Consider the following 9,039-nt stretch of genomic DNA (forward strand, 5'->3'; position numbering starts at 1 on the left):
GGGTCAGAGGAAGGCCATAGCTGCTTACATGCAGGACCAGAAAGAGTTCATTTTAACTAGCTTTGACTGCTCTTTGTCTTAGGGCTGTGACATCACTATATAGAATTCTAAATTTTTAGTGTGTGTGTGTGTGTGTGTGTGTGTGTGTGTGTGTGTGTGTTTGCCTACATGTGATATGTGCAGTACCACAGCGGCCAGAAGAGGCCAGGAGATGCCTGGATTAGAGGCCTAGCAAACAGCTACTATGTGGTTTCTGGGGATGGAAACTGGGTCCTCAATAACAATACCCAATTGCTCTTAACTGCTAAGCTATCTCTCTAGCAACTTTTTATTGAACATTTATTTTTATGCATATTACTTAAAATATACTACATCACTTTCCCCTTTTCAGTCCTTTCTCCATCTTTCCCCTAATTCTTCCCAGCCAATTTCTTCTTTGTCAAGTATGTGTGAGTAAGTATGCTCAAATATATGAATAAAACTTGATGAATCCATTTCTATTGGCTGTGTGTATATGGTTTCAGGACTGACAACACTACATTGGATGGCCAAATAGGGAGCACATATTCACCTGAGGCTAATTCTCCCACTTGTAGGAGCGATCCACTCTTTAATGAGCAACAGGTTATTGAAGGCACAAAGGTCCTTGTTCCCACAGATCACTACGGAAACTAGAAATGTCAAACACACAGGGACATGTTCTCAATGAAGGAGATAAAATATCTGCATTCTATCCAAAAGGCTGAGTGTGGATTTTGTTACTGTCCTGGTCACTCTTTTGCCATAAAGGCAGATCTTAACCAAATTTCCAAGAATGGTTATCCCAGACTCTTTCTTCCCTAGACTGTTATCCATCTTTAGGGAAGACTTTACATGTATGGCCTTTATGGCCTGCTAACCTCTATGTTATTGGTCAGAGACCACATTAAATTCTAGGCCTTTTAGCTATAAAACCCACCCTCATGGTCACATGTACTTTGTAAAAGAGTTTCTATGTAATCTCACCTTAACCTTTATTGTTCACCTGGAGCTGGACTGATTGGACTGATTATTGCCTGGAAATCTTTTCCCAAATTGTACTGTGTTTTAAGTATGCTAGCAACGAACTGCCTAGTAGTAGACTCCCCCAAGTCTAATTCAGATTGATGAAGTCACTCTACACTGGATTATCATCTCTTAGTGTGGTTCATTTCTTGGTCTGACACCTACAGGGGTGCTTTCAACATAAGTCTGACAACCAAGTGACCTAGAATGCCTTGAATAGGAAACATCAGGAATAGAAAACTTGGAGTGGAAAATACTTCAGACCATATAATCGGTCACAAAACAAGCTTCAACAGATACAAGAAGACTGAGGTAACCCTTCGAATCTTCTCAGAACACCATGGATTAAAGTTGGACTTTAGCAACAACAGAAACAACAGAAAGTGTACCAACTTATGGAAACTGAAGAGCTCTCTATTCAATGACCACTGTGTCAAAGAAGAGATAAATAAAGAAATTAAATACTTTCTAAAATTCAATGAAAATGAAGACACAACATACCCAGCCTTGTGAGACACAAGGAAAGCAGTGCTAAGAGGAAAGTTCATAGCACTCAGAAACTTCATAAAGAAACTGGAGAGCTACCAAACTAGCAACTTAACACCATACCTGAATTCTCTAGAACAAAAAGAAAAATCATGCCCAAGAAGAGTAGATGACAGGAAATAATGAAACTCTGGGCTGAAATCAATAAAACCAAAGAAACCAATCCGAAGAATCAATGACACCAAGAGCTGGTTCTTTGAGAAAATCAACAAGATAGACAAACACTTTGCCAAACTGATGAAAAGGCAGAGAGACAATATCCAAATTAACAAAATCAGAAATGAAAAGTGGGCCATAACAGCAGACACTGAGGAAATCCAAGGAATCATTAGGTCTTACTCCAAAAGCCTGTACTTCATAAAATTGGAAAATCTAAATGAAATGGACAATTTTCTTGATAGATTCCACTTACCAAAGTTAATGCAGTCCTATAATCCCCAAAGAAAATAGAAGCAGTCATTAAAAGTTACCGCCCCCCAAAAAAAGCCTAGCACCAGATGGTTTTGATGCACAATTCTACCAGACTTCCAAAGAAGAGCTAATATCAATACCCATCAAACAATTCCACAAAATAGAAACAGAAGGATCATTGCCGAACATATTCTATGAGACCACAGTCATCCTGATACCTAAACCACACAAAGATCCAACCCAAAAAAATAGAATCTCAGACCAATTTCTCTTATGAACATTGATGGAAAAATACTCAATAAAATTCTCACAAACCAAACTCAAGAATACATCAAATACATCATCCCAGGGATGCAAGGGTGGTACAATATATGAAAATCCATCAACATAATCCACCATATAAACAAACTGAAAAAAACTACATAATCATCTCATTAGATCCTGAAAAAGCCTTTGACAAAATCCAACAGCCCTTCTTGTTAAAAGTCTTGGAAATATCAGAGATACAAGGCACATATCTAAACACAATAAAAACAATATACAGCAAGCCAACAGCCAACATCAAATTAAATGGAGAGAAACACAAAGCAATCCCACTAAAATTGGGGATAAGACAAGTCTGTACACTCTCCCAGTATCATTTTAATATAGTACTTGAAGTGCTAGCCAGAGCAATAAGATGACTAAAAGAGATCAAGGGAATACTACCAGAGAACTCCTATAGCTGATAAACAAACACCTTCAGGAAAGTGTTTGGACACAAAATTAATTTTAAAAAATCAGTTGCCCTTCTTTATGTAAACAATAAATTGGCTGAGAAAGAAATCAGGGAAACCCTTCACAATAGCCACAAATGATATAAAATACCTGGTGCAACTCTAACAAAGCAAGTGAAAGACATGTATGACAAGAACTTCAAGTCTCTAAAGAAAGAAATTAAAGAAGATCTTAGAAGACAGAAAGCTCTCCCATGCTCATGGATCAGTAGGATTAACATAGTAAAAATGGCCATCTTATCAAAAGCCGTCTACAAATTCAATGCAATTCCCATCAAAATTGCAACACAATTTTCATCAAAATTACACAATTCTTTACAGATCTTGAAAGAGCAACTCTCAACTTCATATGGAAAAAGGAATAATCCAGGATTGCTAAAATAATCCTGTACAATAAAAGAACTTTTGGAAGTATCAACTGTTATTTTCAGATTATGAGGTCCCCACAGACCAGCAGAGAACATCAGTAGTCCAACTTATATGCAGAAACGAGTCTTTATTCAAGCTAGACCTCAGACCTCCAACCTTTCCAGCACAGTGGAAGGAGTGGAAGGTGCTGAGCTGGTGCAAACCTTACCTATTTATCATAATTACAACATGGAGTTACATGATTTGTTGACATTTGCTTGGCACATTTCTATTGGCTAGTAATAATTTCAGTTTGGTATGAACAATGGTTGCTAGCTTAATCAATCTACTTTAGGACATTAGGTATTTTCCCCCTAAGAACTGATTTGTAGTGGCTATTTGCCCGGGGAATTGTGATTATTTCCAGGGTGATATGGTTCTTGGAACGAGTTGGAGTTGTTTTTCCAGTAGCTGAGTTTGTTCTGAGGGCAAGTTAATCATAAACTGGAATCTGAGTTTGTAACGTTAAGCTGGGCCCTTCATCATCCCTGATCTCAAGATGTGCTACAGAGCAATATTAATAAAGACTGCATGGTATTGGTATAGAAACAGATAGATTCATCAATGGAATCAAATTGAAGACCTTGAAATGGACCTACACACTATGACCCTTGATATTTTACAAAGAAGCCAAAACCATACAATGAAAAAAAGAAAGCATCTTCAACAAATATTGCTGATCTAACCAGATGCCTCCATATAGGAGAATAAAAATAGATCCATACTTATTACCTTTTACAAACTCAATTCCAGGAGTATCAAAGACCTCCACATAAAATTGGATATACAAAATCTAATAGAAGAGAAAGTGGGGAATAACCTAGAACTGAACTGAACACCAGTGGCTCACCAATCATGAGAAATAGCTTCAGTTAACCCTATGCTTCAAAACAAAAATCTTGTTTCTTAAAATCTCTCTTTAATTGTTAATATTCTGGGCATCCTTACACTTGTGGGACAGATTGATAACTCTACTGCAAGTTGAGTAATGGGTTATACAAACTATCTACCTTGATTCCAAGAGGAAAAAGGGGAAATACCTACTGAGTGCTATGGGGGAAGCTCACCCAGGCTCCTAAGTTGCTACTTGGTGAAAACAGGATCACTTCCCACAAAGGGAAGGAGCAGGCCTTAGGAGCTGAAGTGGTATGCCTTCCCTGGGAATGGGTGGGAAAACAGGTAGGTAGGCTATTGGAGGACAGGCACAAGTGCTACTAGAGTGCAAACCACTATAGATCTGGAAAAGGTCTGGCCCTGGACTGTAAACCTGGGCTGGAAACCAATATGGTATGATCCTTTAGCACATTCTAACCCTACAAGACTCATTGGCCAATCAGAGCTTCCAGTCACATCTGCCAGTGAGAAGACTAGGAGGGTTCATCCAGGTGTCATTCAGCACCTTCCCAATAGCTGATCAGGCTTGATGGTTCAGTGTGTTATGCTAGTAATGGTCTAGGGCCAGGGCCTTTGGGGAGGGGTTGGTTCAAATCCTCAAAACTCAATTCTTCCCACCACATGGGGCTATGGTTATCATTCTGAAGGCCACTCTAGGCTTGGTCAGTAATGTTTTTGAGATACCCTGTGTATCCCTTGTGCAGCATTGTTTTATTAGATTCCTCCCACATATATCACATTGTATGATAGTTTCTATTGACTTCATAGAAGTCTCCCATTTCTTTTCATTTTCCCTACGTAAATAGTGTTCAAGATGGTATTCTTCAGAGACTTACTTGGTATAAGACGTAGCTCATACAAGACCTCCCAACACTATCTTTTATACTTTCTACTTTTCTATTTTTTCTATCTTTTTCATCATCTGGGTCCTTCCACTTAGCACCCTGTAATTGAAGAGAGACCTGCTCCTGGGAATATCTTTGCTGTGTAAATCTCCCATCTGTCTAAGTGGCTAGACTTGAAGTCTCCAATTCATATTTAAATTGTTCAAAACATAACCTAGGGCTTGAACCTAAAAGAGACTTAAGGGTGACAGCATATGTGGAGTGCAAAAACCTCTTCTCAGCTGGTTCTTCCTTGAGCATTACCCAGAACTGAATGCATGCTGACATTAAAGATACCTTTGTTAATCTTTAGTTGTGTGTGGAGATATTTCTCCTTGGGAAAGCATATTAATTCTAGAACAGCTGAATCTTCAGCCTTTTAGAAAAATGTTTCTGAGACAAGCTATGTTGATTCAGGTTACCTTGTTGCAGTCTGTTGCTTCCCAGGTCAATAACCTTGCTTTCCACTTGATGAAAAGTCCTAAATTCTTTAGTTATTGGGCTGTACCACAACAGAGCTTTAAAATTATTCACTTGAGTCATTTAATGAACTCTCCATTTCAGTAACAGGAAAAGGATTTGCATGTGGAGAATGGCTTCTTATTTCAGACCACAACAGGAGGAACAGTTTACTGTGCACACTGTGGAGTGAAACAGGGTAGGCAATAGCTAGATCACAAACTAAAGTTTAAGGGAGTCTGCTGCAGGGGTCAACATTACAAAGAAGGACCTATGTGTTTTTTCAATTATATTTATCTTTTTAAGATGTCAATTGTTGGTATTATTTTTAAAATTTCATTCTTTTTATGTACTACTACTCTAATCTTGTGTTTCTATTCCCTAATGTTTCCTTATTATTAAGAACTTCTTTTTTTCTTTTTTTTTACATTTTTTTTAAATTTACTTTTTCATTGATTTACAGTTCAACTGTTATCCCCTTTTCAGTTTTCCCTCCAGAACCCCCCATCCCATCCCCCTTCTACTTGCTTCTATGAGGGTGCTCCCCCAACCACCCACTCACTCTCACCTCACTGCCCTGGCGTTCTCCAACACTTGAGAATCAAGCCCTTACAGGACCAAGGGCCTCTCCTCCCATTGATGCCCGACAAGGCCACCCTCTGCTATATATGCAGCTGGAGCCATGGGTTCTTCCATGTGTACTCTTCGGTTGGTGGTTTAGTCCATGGGAGCTCCGGGGGCATCTGGTTGGTTGATATTGTTGTTCTTCCTATGGCACTGCAAACCCCTTCAGCTCCTTCAGCCCTTTCTCTAACTCCTCCATTGAGGTCCCCATGCTCAGTCCAATGGTTGGCTGTGAGCATCAGCCTCTGTTTTTGTCAGACTCTGGCAGAACCTCTCAGGAGACAGCTATATCAGTCTGTCAGCAAGCACTTCTTGGCATCCTCAATAATGTCTGGGTTTGGTCTGTATATGGGATGGATCCTCAGGTAAGTCAGTCTCTGGATGGGCTTTCCTTCAGTTGCTGCTCCACACTTTGTCCTCGTACTGCCTTTATATAGAAGCAATTCCAGGTTAAAAACTCGGAGATGAGTAGGTGGCCCGATCCCCCAACTTTGCCTAATCACTGAATATGGTATCTACAGGTTCTCCCTTCCCTTTCTTGGGCATTTAAGCTAATCTCATCCTCGTTGGGTCCTGGGAGCCTCTTGCTTTTCTGGCATCAGGGACTTGCTGGTGGCTACCTCCAGTTCCCCATTCTACATTGGTACACACCTCTGTTTAAATTCCTGACCATCTGAATATCATCCCTGTCTCCTCCCATAACCCACCCTAATTCCCCTCCTCTCTTCCTTCCAAGACCTTCCCACTCTCTACCTCTGATGAGTGTTTTGTTTCCCCTTCTAAGAAGGACCAAAGCATCCACACTTTGGTCTTCCTTCTTCTTGAGCTTCACATGGTCTGTGAATTGTATCTTGGATATTCCAAGCTTTTGGGCTAATATCTACTTATCAGTGAGTGCATACCATGTGTGTCCTTTTGTGACTGGGTTACCTCACTCAGGATGATATTTCCTAGTTCCATCTATTCATTAAGAATTTCATGAATGCATTATTTTTAATAGCTTAGTAGTACTCTGTTGTGTAAATTATCACATTTTCTGTATCCATTCCTCTGTTGAAGAACATCTGGGTTCTTTCCAGCTTCTGGCTATTATAAATAAGGCTGTTATGGACATAGTGGAATATGTGTCCTTGGTATATGTTGGAGTGTCTTTTGGGTATATGCCAGAGTGGTATAGCTGGGTCCTCAGGTAGTAGTATGTCCAATTTTCTAAGGAATAACCCAGATGATTTCCAGCTTTCAATCTTACCAACAGTGAAGGAGTGTTCTTCTTTCTCCATATCCTCAAAAGCATCTGCTGTCACCTGAGTTTTTGATCTTAGCCATTCTGATTGGTATGAGGTGGAGTCTCAGGGTTGTTTTGATTTGCATTTCCCTGATGACTAAAGATGTTGAACATTTCTTTAGGTGCTTCTCGGCCATTTGATATTCCTAAGTTGAGAATTCTTTGTTTAGCTCTGTACCCCATTTTTAATAGGGTTATTTGGTTCTCTGGAGTCCAATTTCTTGAGTTCTTTGTATATATTAGATATTAGCCCTCTATTACATGTAGGATTGGTAATTTTTTTCTCAGTCTGTTGGGTGCCATTTTTTCCTATTGGCAGTGTCCTTTGCATTACAGAAGCTTAGTAATTTTATGAGGTCCCATTTGTCATTTATTGCTCTTAAAGCATAAACCATTGGTATTCTGTTCAGGAAATTTTCCCCTGTGCCCATGTGTTCCAGGCTTTTCCTCACTTCCACTTTGAGTTCCTCGATCTACTTACACGTGAGTTTTGTATAGGGAGATAAGAATGGATCAATTTGCATTCTTCTACTTGCTGACTGCCAGTTTGGAACCAGCATCTTTTGTTGAAAATGCTGTCTTTTGTCCACTGGATTATTATTATTATTATTATTATTATTATTATTATTAGCTTCTTTGTAAAAGATCAAGTAACCATAGGTGTGTGGTTTCATTTCTGGGTCTTCAATTCTATTCCACTGATCTACCTGTCTTTCACTGTACCAATACCATGCAGTTTTTATCACTATTGTTCTGTACTACAGCGTGAGGTCAGGGATGGTGATTCCTCCAGAAGTTTTTTCATTGTTGAGAATAGTTTTCACTATCCTGGGTCTTTTAGCATTCCAAATGAATTTGCAAATTGCTCTTTCTAACTCTATGAAGAATTGAGTTGGAATTTTGATGTGGATTGCATTGAATCTGTAGATTGCTTTCTGGAAGATGGCCATTTTTACTATATTAATCCTGCAATCCACGAGCATGGGAGATCTTTCCATCTTCTGAGGTCTTCTTTCATTTCTTTCTTCAGAGACTTGAGGTTCTTGTCATACAGATCTTTCACTTGTTTGGTTAGAGTCACACCAAGATATTTTATATTGTTTGTGACTATTGAGAAGGGTGTCATTTCCCTGATTTCTTACTCAGCCCATTTAGCCTTTGAGTAGAGGAACTCTACTTATTTGTTTGAGTTAATTTTATATCCAGCCACTTTGCTGAAGTTGTTTATCAACTTCCTGTAGAAGGTATGGTGGAATTTTGCGGATCACTTAAGTATACTCTCATATCATCTGCAAATAGTGATATTTTGACTTCTTCCTTTCCAGTTTGTATCCCTTTGATAAGGGGTACAAAAAAAAGTTGCTCTGGTGAGGACTTCGAGTACTATATTGAAATGGTGTGGAGAGAGTGGGCAGCCTTGTCTAGTCCCTCATTTTAGTGGGACTGCTTCAAGGTTCTCTCCATTTAGTTTGATGTTGGCTACTGGTTTGCTGTATATTGCTTTTACTATGTTTAGATATGGGCCTTGAATTCTTGATCTTTCCAAGACTTTTAACATGAAGGGTTGTAGAATGCTGTGAAATGCTTTCTCAGCATCTAGTGAGATGATCATGTGGGGTTTTTTTTTGAGTTTGTTTATATAGTGTATTGTGTTGATGGATTTCCATATTTTGAACAATTCCTGCATCCCTAGGATGAAACCTACTTG

The sequence above is a fragment of the Grammomys surdaster genome, unplaced genomic scaffold (assembly GCF_004785775.1).
Source record: "Grammomys surdaster isolate TR1022 unplaced genomic scaffold, NIH_TR_1.0 189, whole genome shotgun sequence".
Taxonomy (NCBI): domain Eukaryota; kingdom Metazoa; phylum Chordata; class Mammalia; order Rodentia; family Muridae; genus Grammomys; species Grammomys surdaster.